The following is an 8,860-nucleotide window of genomic DNA, read 5'->3' on the forward strand; positions in this document are numbered from 1 at the left end:
TGTTTGTCAGCATCAAGAGAGAAAATAGGATGTCACATGTCTCAGAATATCAAATGAGTCCATATCCACGTGTGCTATTCGGAGTAATCCTAATATCATATATGTGACTCACCACCTGGACTTGGTCTTATGTAGCAACATTTGAAATTGTGTTTTTACATTGGATAAAATTAGAGACTCAGAGCTACAAAATGGTATATCATACACTGCATTTTTGAGGAACAATGGGAAAGTATTCTGCTTTGAATGTTGATAAACCTGTAAACTCACTTTTGAGAAAATGGCCTTTGAATGTTTTGGTATCTAGTGAAGAGATTTTATTTGTCTACACCCATTCAGCGTCATTCACACCCTCTTAAGCTTTCTCCTCAACCATCTAGTTTCGCTCTCGGAGCGTTCAGAGTGCACACTTGACGCTCTGGCCGATGATTTGTTTACCTCTGGATAACATTAAAACAGCCTAACCAACTGTGCTGGCAACAATTTCATTACGCTTTTTTGCTGCCATATTCAACGGATGTTGTACACTTTAACTTAAGACATGTAGCTAGCTAGCTAGGTAAACAATGAACCTAGTTAGGTAAACAATGTGTAAGATCACACATGTCACATAACGTTAGCTAACGAGCCAGCCAGCTAATGTTAGCTAGTTAAACAACAATGAACATAGTTCCAAATCATGTCATTGCTACCCTGCATGAATCTGTTGGGAGCTAACTAACCAGGTGCAATGTTAGCTAGCTAACATTAGGCTCTAACTAGCAAAGCAAATGGCTCTGGGATACGAATAATAACATCATACACGTAACGTTAGCTAGGGAGCCAGCCAGCTAACTGTATACTTTAGCTTAAGACATGTAGCTAGCTAGCTAGCTAGATAAACAATGAATTACAAACGTGTAATATCTGAAAATGTAGCTAGCTAGACTATCTTAACTGTATACATCATCATGCATGATGGACATGTCTCCCTGTCATGGATGCCATGCCACGGCTGCCCTTAGTTTGAAGATGTAATCCGTAAACAGGTGTTTTCTCCATCTCTTTAGCTATAATACTCTAATTCCACTGATTTCAAAACTCGATCTTCCAGAAAGTGGTGAGCAAGACTTATGCAGCTCCACTACACATAAAAAAATCTGCGTTTCACAGGATTACCACAGACTGATCAGCTCAAATAAACAGAGCCCTCTATATGGCAGACCAATCTGAACTCCTCTCTCGGCATGTCCAGCCCACTCATTATCTCAGCCAATCATGGCTAGTGGGAAGGTTGCTTACTTTTTCTGTGGCTTAACCGACAAGGCTTGTAATTTAACAATTTTATTTGTATTTACAGATGACATACAAGTGTCTTATTAAAAACTTCTTGCGGATCAGTGGGACGCTACCTTCCCATTTCGACACCTTCCGGTGAAATTGCAGAGTTCCAAATTCAAATTAAATTACTATAAATATTAAACTTTCATGAAATCACAAGTGCAATACATCAAAATAAAGCTTAATTTGTTGTTAATCCAGCCGCCATGTCAGATTTCAAAAAGGCTTTACGGCGTAAGCAAACCATGTGATTATCTGAGGACAGCGCCCAGCACACAAATGCATAACAAATCATTTTGAACCAGGGAGTTGCGACACGAAAGTCAGAAATAGCGATATAATATATGCCTTACCTTTGAAGATCTTCTTCTGTTGGCACTCCAAAAGGTCCCACTTACATAACAAATAGTCCTTTTGTTCGATTAAGTCCTTCTTTATATCCATAAAAACTCAGTTTAGCTGGCGCGCTTCAGTCAATAATCCACTCGGTTTCCCTCCTTCAAAATGCATACAAAATGAATCCCAAACGTTACCAATAAACTTATCCAAACAAGTCAATCAACATTTATAATCAAACAATAGGTACCCTAATACGCAAATAAATTATACAATTTAAGACGGAGAATCGTATTTGTCTTTACCGGAGATAAACAAAAAGAGCGCGCTGTCTCGGCCATGCGCTTGGAAACACTACAGCCAAAATGGGAGCCACTTAGAAAAACTACAACTTCTCCCTAATTTTTCTTTAAACCAGCCTAAAACTCTTTCTAAAGACTGTTGACATCTAGTGGAAGCCCTAGGAACTGCAATTTGGGAGGATTTCGCCTTATAATAAAAATGCTAGCCATTGAAATCAGTGGTAGGCTGAATCTTTTTGGGGGGGGATGGTTTGTCCTCGGGGTTTCGCCTGCCATTTCAATTCTGTTATAGTCACAGACATTATTTTAACAGTTTTAGAAACTTTAGAGTGTTTTCTATCCAAATCTACCAATCCTACCAAATCTGCATATCCTAGCTTCTGGGCCTGAGTAGCAGGCAGTTTACTTTGGGCACGCTTTTCATCCGGATGTCAAAATACCGCCCCTATCCCAAAGAAGCACATGAAAGTTCACATGTTCCAGAAGGCATTTCTGCCAAATAACGCATTTTGTTAAAAAAATATAAAAAACATTCAAATGGCTCTCCCTCCTGTGAAGTCGTGAATTGCGACATACGCCTAGTTTCCTGAAACGGGTCACATATGTCTAAAAGACACATCTGGATTCAGAATTTGTCAGGATATGTTGCATATACACAAAACTTTAAATATGCATTGGATATGGTCTGTATTCTCTAGAATATCAAAAATGTGTAATGTAAAGACATTAAATGTGAAGATAGGTCTCTGATATGGACCTTTTCTCTTTTCTTCTCTATTGCTCCTCTTTTGATCCTCAAGCAAGTGGGAGGCTGATGACATCACAGATTCCTTCCAGACAAACTCCTTGAATGTCCTACTCCTTGAAGTACGCAATTGTGTCTAAAAAAACACTATTTAGCAAAAAAAAGTGTGTGTGTACTTTGCTGTATTTATACTTGGGATGTCGCTTTTCAACAGTAAAAGTTCAGAAATGGCTGGAGGAAGTCTTTAACCTCTAGTGGTATAGTGTGTCTCTACTCTATACTGAATCTTTAAACCAAGTGAATGTTGCGAAGGTACTGCATCTATAAAACAAGTGAACGCAGTGGAAATACCTCACCATTAAAAAAAGGGAATGCAGTGGAAGTACTGCACCTTTAAACTGAGCAAATGCAGAAGAAGTACCGCAACTTTAAAACAAGCAAATGCAGGAGAAGTACTGCAACTTTAAAACTTGACAATGCAGTGGAAGTACTGCACCTTGAAAACAAGCAGACAAGTTCATGTTTTCTGTACAGTAGTGTCCCTAGGGGATTTCTTCCATTAGCGTAATTTGCAGAGATCACACAAAACAGGCACATAAACATTTGCAGGGCCATGTTCTTAAAGCTCTGAAACAAAACCTGTTCTTAGCAACACTGAGGATGAATGCAAGGAGAGTTTCTTTTTTTTTTAGGGCCTTTAGAATGGCCGATACTTATTAATGTACGCATTACTGCAAATTGCATACCGTTGCACTGCACGTCAACCTTCCACGCATTTCAGAGACAAGCATTGAACGGCAGTGGTCTAGGTGTGACCTGGAGGGACCGAGTGATAATGCTCTGTGGGAAATGTTTCAGTGTAACTCTATATTGTGTAACATCATTTTCTATAAGGAGACCTGGTAAGGTCCAAATAGACGCTCCTTCTTTTTTCACCTACTTCTTCCTATTTCAATCTCAGGTACGACCCAACCTTTGCTCCTTCGAGTAATTCATTGCTCGAGACCTAAGGAAACATTCAGATTGTGTCGTACCTGCAAGAATAGGCCTGTCCACTCCGAGTCTAGCTGTTATTTCTACTGATATTTATTCTATTGATTTGACCTTACTCAGGGCAGCTTATAATCTTTTTTTTATTGAGTACTGTATATTTAGGACTTCAAAGTTCTAGGAGTGAACTAAGCTTCTGTCCCCACATCAAAGAGAAAAATATGTCCCTTTGACCCGATATAGTATGGTTCCCATAAGGTTTGTATATATTGGTTCAATGTTTGACGTGGGTTGTTTGACGTGGGTTGGTGATTGCACATTATAGGTGCACCCTGTTCAACTGTCCCTCTGGAATTAAAAGCAGGTTTGGGTTCCACCCTGTAAAAAGAGACTAATTTAGTTTTAATCTCTCCACTCTTTAGTTTCATCGAGCCAGACCCAGACCACTGACCTTGTATCAACATTTTTCTTTCAACATCAGAAATCAATGCGGGCGGCGACACACAACCTGAAAAACTCCTTCTTTCACCCTTAAATCAAATAGGTGCCCAAACTCTCTTTCTTGGTGTGTTTTTGTCAACCTCAGTATAGATAGCACCATAGAAACACATTAGATGCAGCCAAGGTCATCCAACGGATCGTATCACCCCCACCTGAAGAATAAATCCCCCTCCTTTGACAATAACACAGTGGCTGTTCGGGGCCACATCAACCACTGTGTGTGTGTGTGTGTGTGTGTGTGTATCTGTCTCTCTCTGTATGTGTGTGTGTCTGTGTGTGTCTGTGTGTGTGTGTGTGTGTGTGTGTGTGTGTGTGTGTGTGTGTGTGTGTGTGTGTGTGTGTGTGTGTGTGTGTGTGTGTGTGTGTGTGTGTGTGTGTGTGTGTGTGTGTGTGAGAGAGAGAGAAAGTCAGAGAGAGAGCACCACGGGGAACATTCCACACTCCAACTGCCTATGATTGATTTTCGACACGGATCCCTAAAAGGGTGTTACTCCCTATCTGCACTAGTAATGAATTTCATTATTAGGATCTCTAACTCACACAGAGACAGCGAACACAGAGCAAGGGCGAGAGAGATATGGAAAAGATAGCGAGAGTGAGTGAGTGAGTGAGTGAGTGAGTGAGTGAGTGAGTGAGTGAGTGAGTGAGTGAGTGAGTGAGTGAGTGAGTGAGTGAGTGAGTGAGTGAGTGAGTGAGTGAGTGAGTGAGTGAGTGAGTGAGCGAGAAAGAAAGAGTTATGCCAGTCAAGCGGATGTCAGTCAAATGCTGAAACCAACGTGCGCAGTGACTGCTACTAAAATAAGAGCCAGCCGGGGGCTATAGAGCGTGATGCTACATGAGCAACACTGCTACTATTAATTAACCTAACCTACATAATGTTTACATTATGAAAGCTATGATCCCTTATTGATGTCACCTGTTAAATCTACTTCAATTAGTGTAGATGAAGGGGAGGAGACAGGTTAAAGAAGGATTTTTAAGCCTTGAGACAGTTGAGACATGGATTGTGTGTGTGCCAGTCAGAAAATGTTGCTAAGGAATGTGCGAGACAAAAGATTGAAGTGCCTTTGAACGGGGTAAGGTTGTAGACACTATGCGTACCGGGTTGAGTGTGTCAAGAACTGCAAAGCTGCTGGGTTTATCACACTCAACAGTTTCCCGTGTGTATCAAGAATGGTCCATCACCCAATGGACATCCAGTCAACTTGACACAACTGTGGGAAGTATTGGAGTCAACATGGCCAGCATCCCTCTGGAATGTTTTCGAGACCTTGTAGAGTCCATGCCCCGATGAATTGAGGCTGTTCTGAGGGATATAGCAGGTGCAACTCAATATTAGGAAGGTGTTCCAAATGTTTTGTGCAATCAGTGAAAACCTACAGTGAGGGAAAAAAGTATTTTATCACCTGCTGATTTTGTACGTTTGCCCACTGACAAAGCAATGATCAGTCTATAATTTTAATGGTAGGTTTATTTGAACAGTGAGAGACAGAATAACAACAACAAAAATCCAGAAAAACGCATGTCAAAAATGTTATAAATTGATTAGCATTTTAATGAGGGAAATAACTATTTGACCCCCTCTCAATCAGAAAGATTTCTGGCTCCCAAGTGTCTTTTATACAGGTAACGAGCTGAGATTAGGAGCACACTCTTAAAGGGAGTGCTCCTAATCTCAGCTTGTTACCTATATAAAAGACACCTGTCCACAGAAGCAATCAATCAATCAGATTCCAAACTCTCCACCATGGCCAAGACCAAAGAGCTCTCCAAGGATGTCAGGGACAAGATTGTAGACCTACACAAGGCTGGAATGGGCTACAAGACCATCGCCAAGCAGCTTGGTGAGAAGGTGACAACAGTTGGTGCGATTATTCGCAAATGGAAGAAACACAAAATAACTGTCAATCTCCCTTGGCCTGGGGCTCCATGCAAGATCTCACCTCGTGGAGTTGCAATGATCATGAGAACGGTGAGGAATCAGCCCAGAACTACACGGGAGGATCTTGTCAATGATCTCAAGGCAGCTGGGACCATAGTCACCAAGAAAATATTGGTAACACACTACGCCGTGAAGGACTGAAATCCTGCAGTGCCCGCAAGGTCCCCCTGCTCAAGAAAGCACATATACATGCCCGTCTGAAGTTTGCCAATGAACATCTGAATGATTCAGAGGACAACTGGGTGAAAGTGTTGTGGTCAGATGAGACCAAAATGGAGCTCTTTGGCATCAACTCAACTCACCGTGTTTGGAGGAGGAGGAGGAATGCTGCCTATGACCCCAAGAACACCATCCCCATTGTCAAACATGGAGGTGGAAACATTATGCTTTGGGGGTGTTTTTCTGCTAAGGGGACAGGACAACTTCACCGCATCAAAGGGACGATGGACAGGGCCATGTACCGTCAAACCTTGGGTGAGAACCTCCTTCCCTCAGCCAGGGCATTGAAAATGGGTCGTGGATGGGTATTCCAGCATGACAATGACCCAAAACATACGGCCAAGGCAACAAAGGAGTGGCTCAAGAAGAAGCACATTAAGGTCCTGGAGTGGTCTAGCCAGTCTCCAGACCTTAATCCCATAGAAAATCTGTGGAGGGAGCTGAAGGTTCGAGTTGCCAAACGTCAGCCTCGAAACCTTAATGACTTGGAGAAGATCTGCAAAGAGGAGTGGGACAAAATCCCTCCTGAGATGTGTGCAAACCTGGTGGCCAACTACAAGAAACGTCTGACCTCTGTGATTGCCAACAAGGGTTTTGCAACCAAATACTAAGTCATGTTTTGCAGAGGGGTCAAATACTTATTTCCCTCATTAAAATGCAAATCATTTTATAACATTTTTGACATGCGTTTTTCTGGATTTTTTTGTTGTTATTCTGTCTCTCACTATTCAAATAAGCCTACCATTAAAATTATAGACTGATCATTTCTTTGTCAGTGGGCAAACATACAAAATCAGCAGGGGATCAAATACTTTTTTCCCCTCACTGTATACATTTCCACCTGACTTACTTGTCAGCCCGTACATGTAATACAGTACAATAGCGTGAGTCCTCAGTTGCGGCGGGATCGCAAGGACACCCCTGGGCTGTGGTCTCTGTGGGTTGCGTCGGTCAGTGAGTCAGGAGCCACATCGTCATGAGTCATACAACTCCCTGGCTGGTGTTCAACGCTGTCTCGAGGCGAAAACTGTCACATTTCTCTCTTAGACGTTCTTTTCTCCTTAGTGTGCACCAATGCACACCTTTCCTTTACCAATTAAACAAGCACAAATTAGAGAGTCAACAAGGTTGCTTCGGAGAGTTAGTGCTGCCGTTTGGCGCCGTCGGGTGTGTGGAGGTGTTCTGTTGAATTATGTTAATTTTCTACCCTTGTCATCAACCTATGTTTAATTGTCTGGTTGCTAAGGAAGTGATTGCATACCAACTCTATCATTTCATTACTCATCAATATTCATAAGGGTCAGGGGTCAGACACCTTTGGAATCATCGGCTCTCATAAATAACCCAAATACTGCATCAGCCAATAGAATACAGGGCAATGATTATTATGCTAGATATACTGCCAGAGAATTGTAGGTTCAAATCTCGGATGGGCAACTACTATTATAGATCATTTGTAAGGCTCTGGACACCTTGCCTGCTTAGTTTAGTTTAGTTTATTAATTTCACCATTTTAAAAAACAAGCACACATAAAACTTAAAAGCCATACATGCACATTAATAAAATCATCGAGGATAACACACAATAAAGTCTGGGACTTATTTCCATTGTGGTCCTCTTGACACAAGATGGCTAGACAAGATCGAACACAGTATGGCAGTGTGCTTATGTGAATATCTATCATTGTATCAGCCAGTGAATCTAGTTGGGCTGTGGGCATGTCTTTAGCCTGCATGTCTTTAGCAAGAAAGAAGATAGCGTTTTCTTTCCCTCCGCTCTGTGACAATGCTAAGGTCTTTCAGAACTCAGTGTATCCTTCACCATCTACCCCGTCCTTCTCTTTTAATTCCTATCCGCTTTGCTGTCATTGCTATCTCCCATAATCCCCCTCTCTCTGTTCTCTCTTTTACTTTTCAATAATGCCCTTTCTGTCTTAAAAAAAAGAAAAATCCATTAATTTGTCCTGTTCTTTTAGTCTATCTGCCGTTCTGTTCTCTCCCACTCTTCCCTTCTCAATCTCTCTCTCTCTCGCTCTCTCTTGTGTCTGTCCTTGCTTCTGCTCCCAGACACCACTGTCTCTCTTTTTTCCCTCTTTTCCTTGTTTAATCATCTCTCTTCAGCTGCCTGTTCTCTTTCCTGTGGCCACCACTGTCTCCTCTCCTCCTTTTATCTACAGCCTCACTCTGTCCATTCCTCTCTTGACCTTTCCTCCCCTCACCCCCGGGCCTTTCCTTTCAGCCAACTCGTCAGTCTCTCTTATGCGTACACACACACATGCAGCCTACACATGCAGCACACACACAGACACACACATACACAGTGATGGCTTGTCGCTTCAGCAATGTGATGGCACAGGGGTGACACCACGCCCGTCAACCTGACATCTGGCATTTCACAGCGGTCCACTAAACACTGACAACCACTGGAGAGACAGGAGAAAGGGGAAATGGGTGAACACTGTGTAAAAAGAGATATTGGTTGGGCAGTGTAAAAAAAGATGGGAC

Source organism: Salmo salar, chromosome 18 (genome assembly GCF_965601325.2).
Source record: "Salmo salar chromosome 18, fSalSal1, whole genome shotgun sequence".
Classification (NCBI taxonomy): domain Eukaryota; kingdom Metazoa; phylum Chordata; class Actinopteri; order Salmoniformes; family Salmonidae; genus Salmo; species Salmo salar.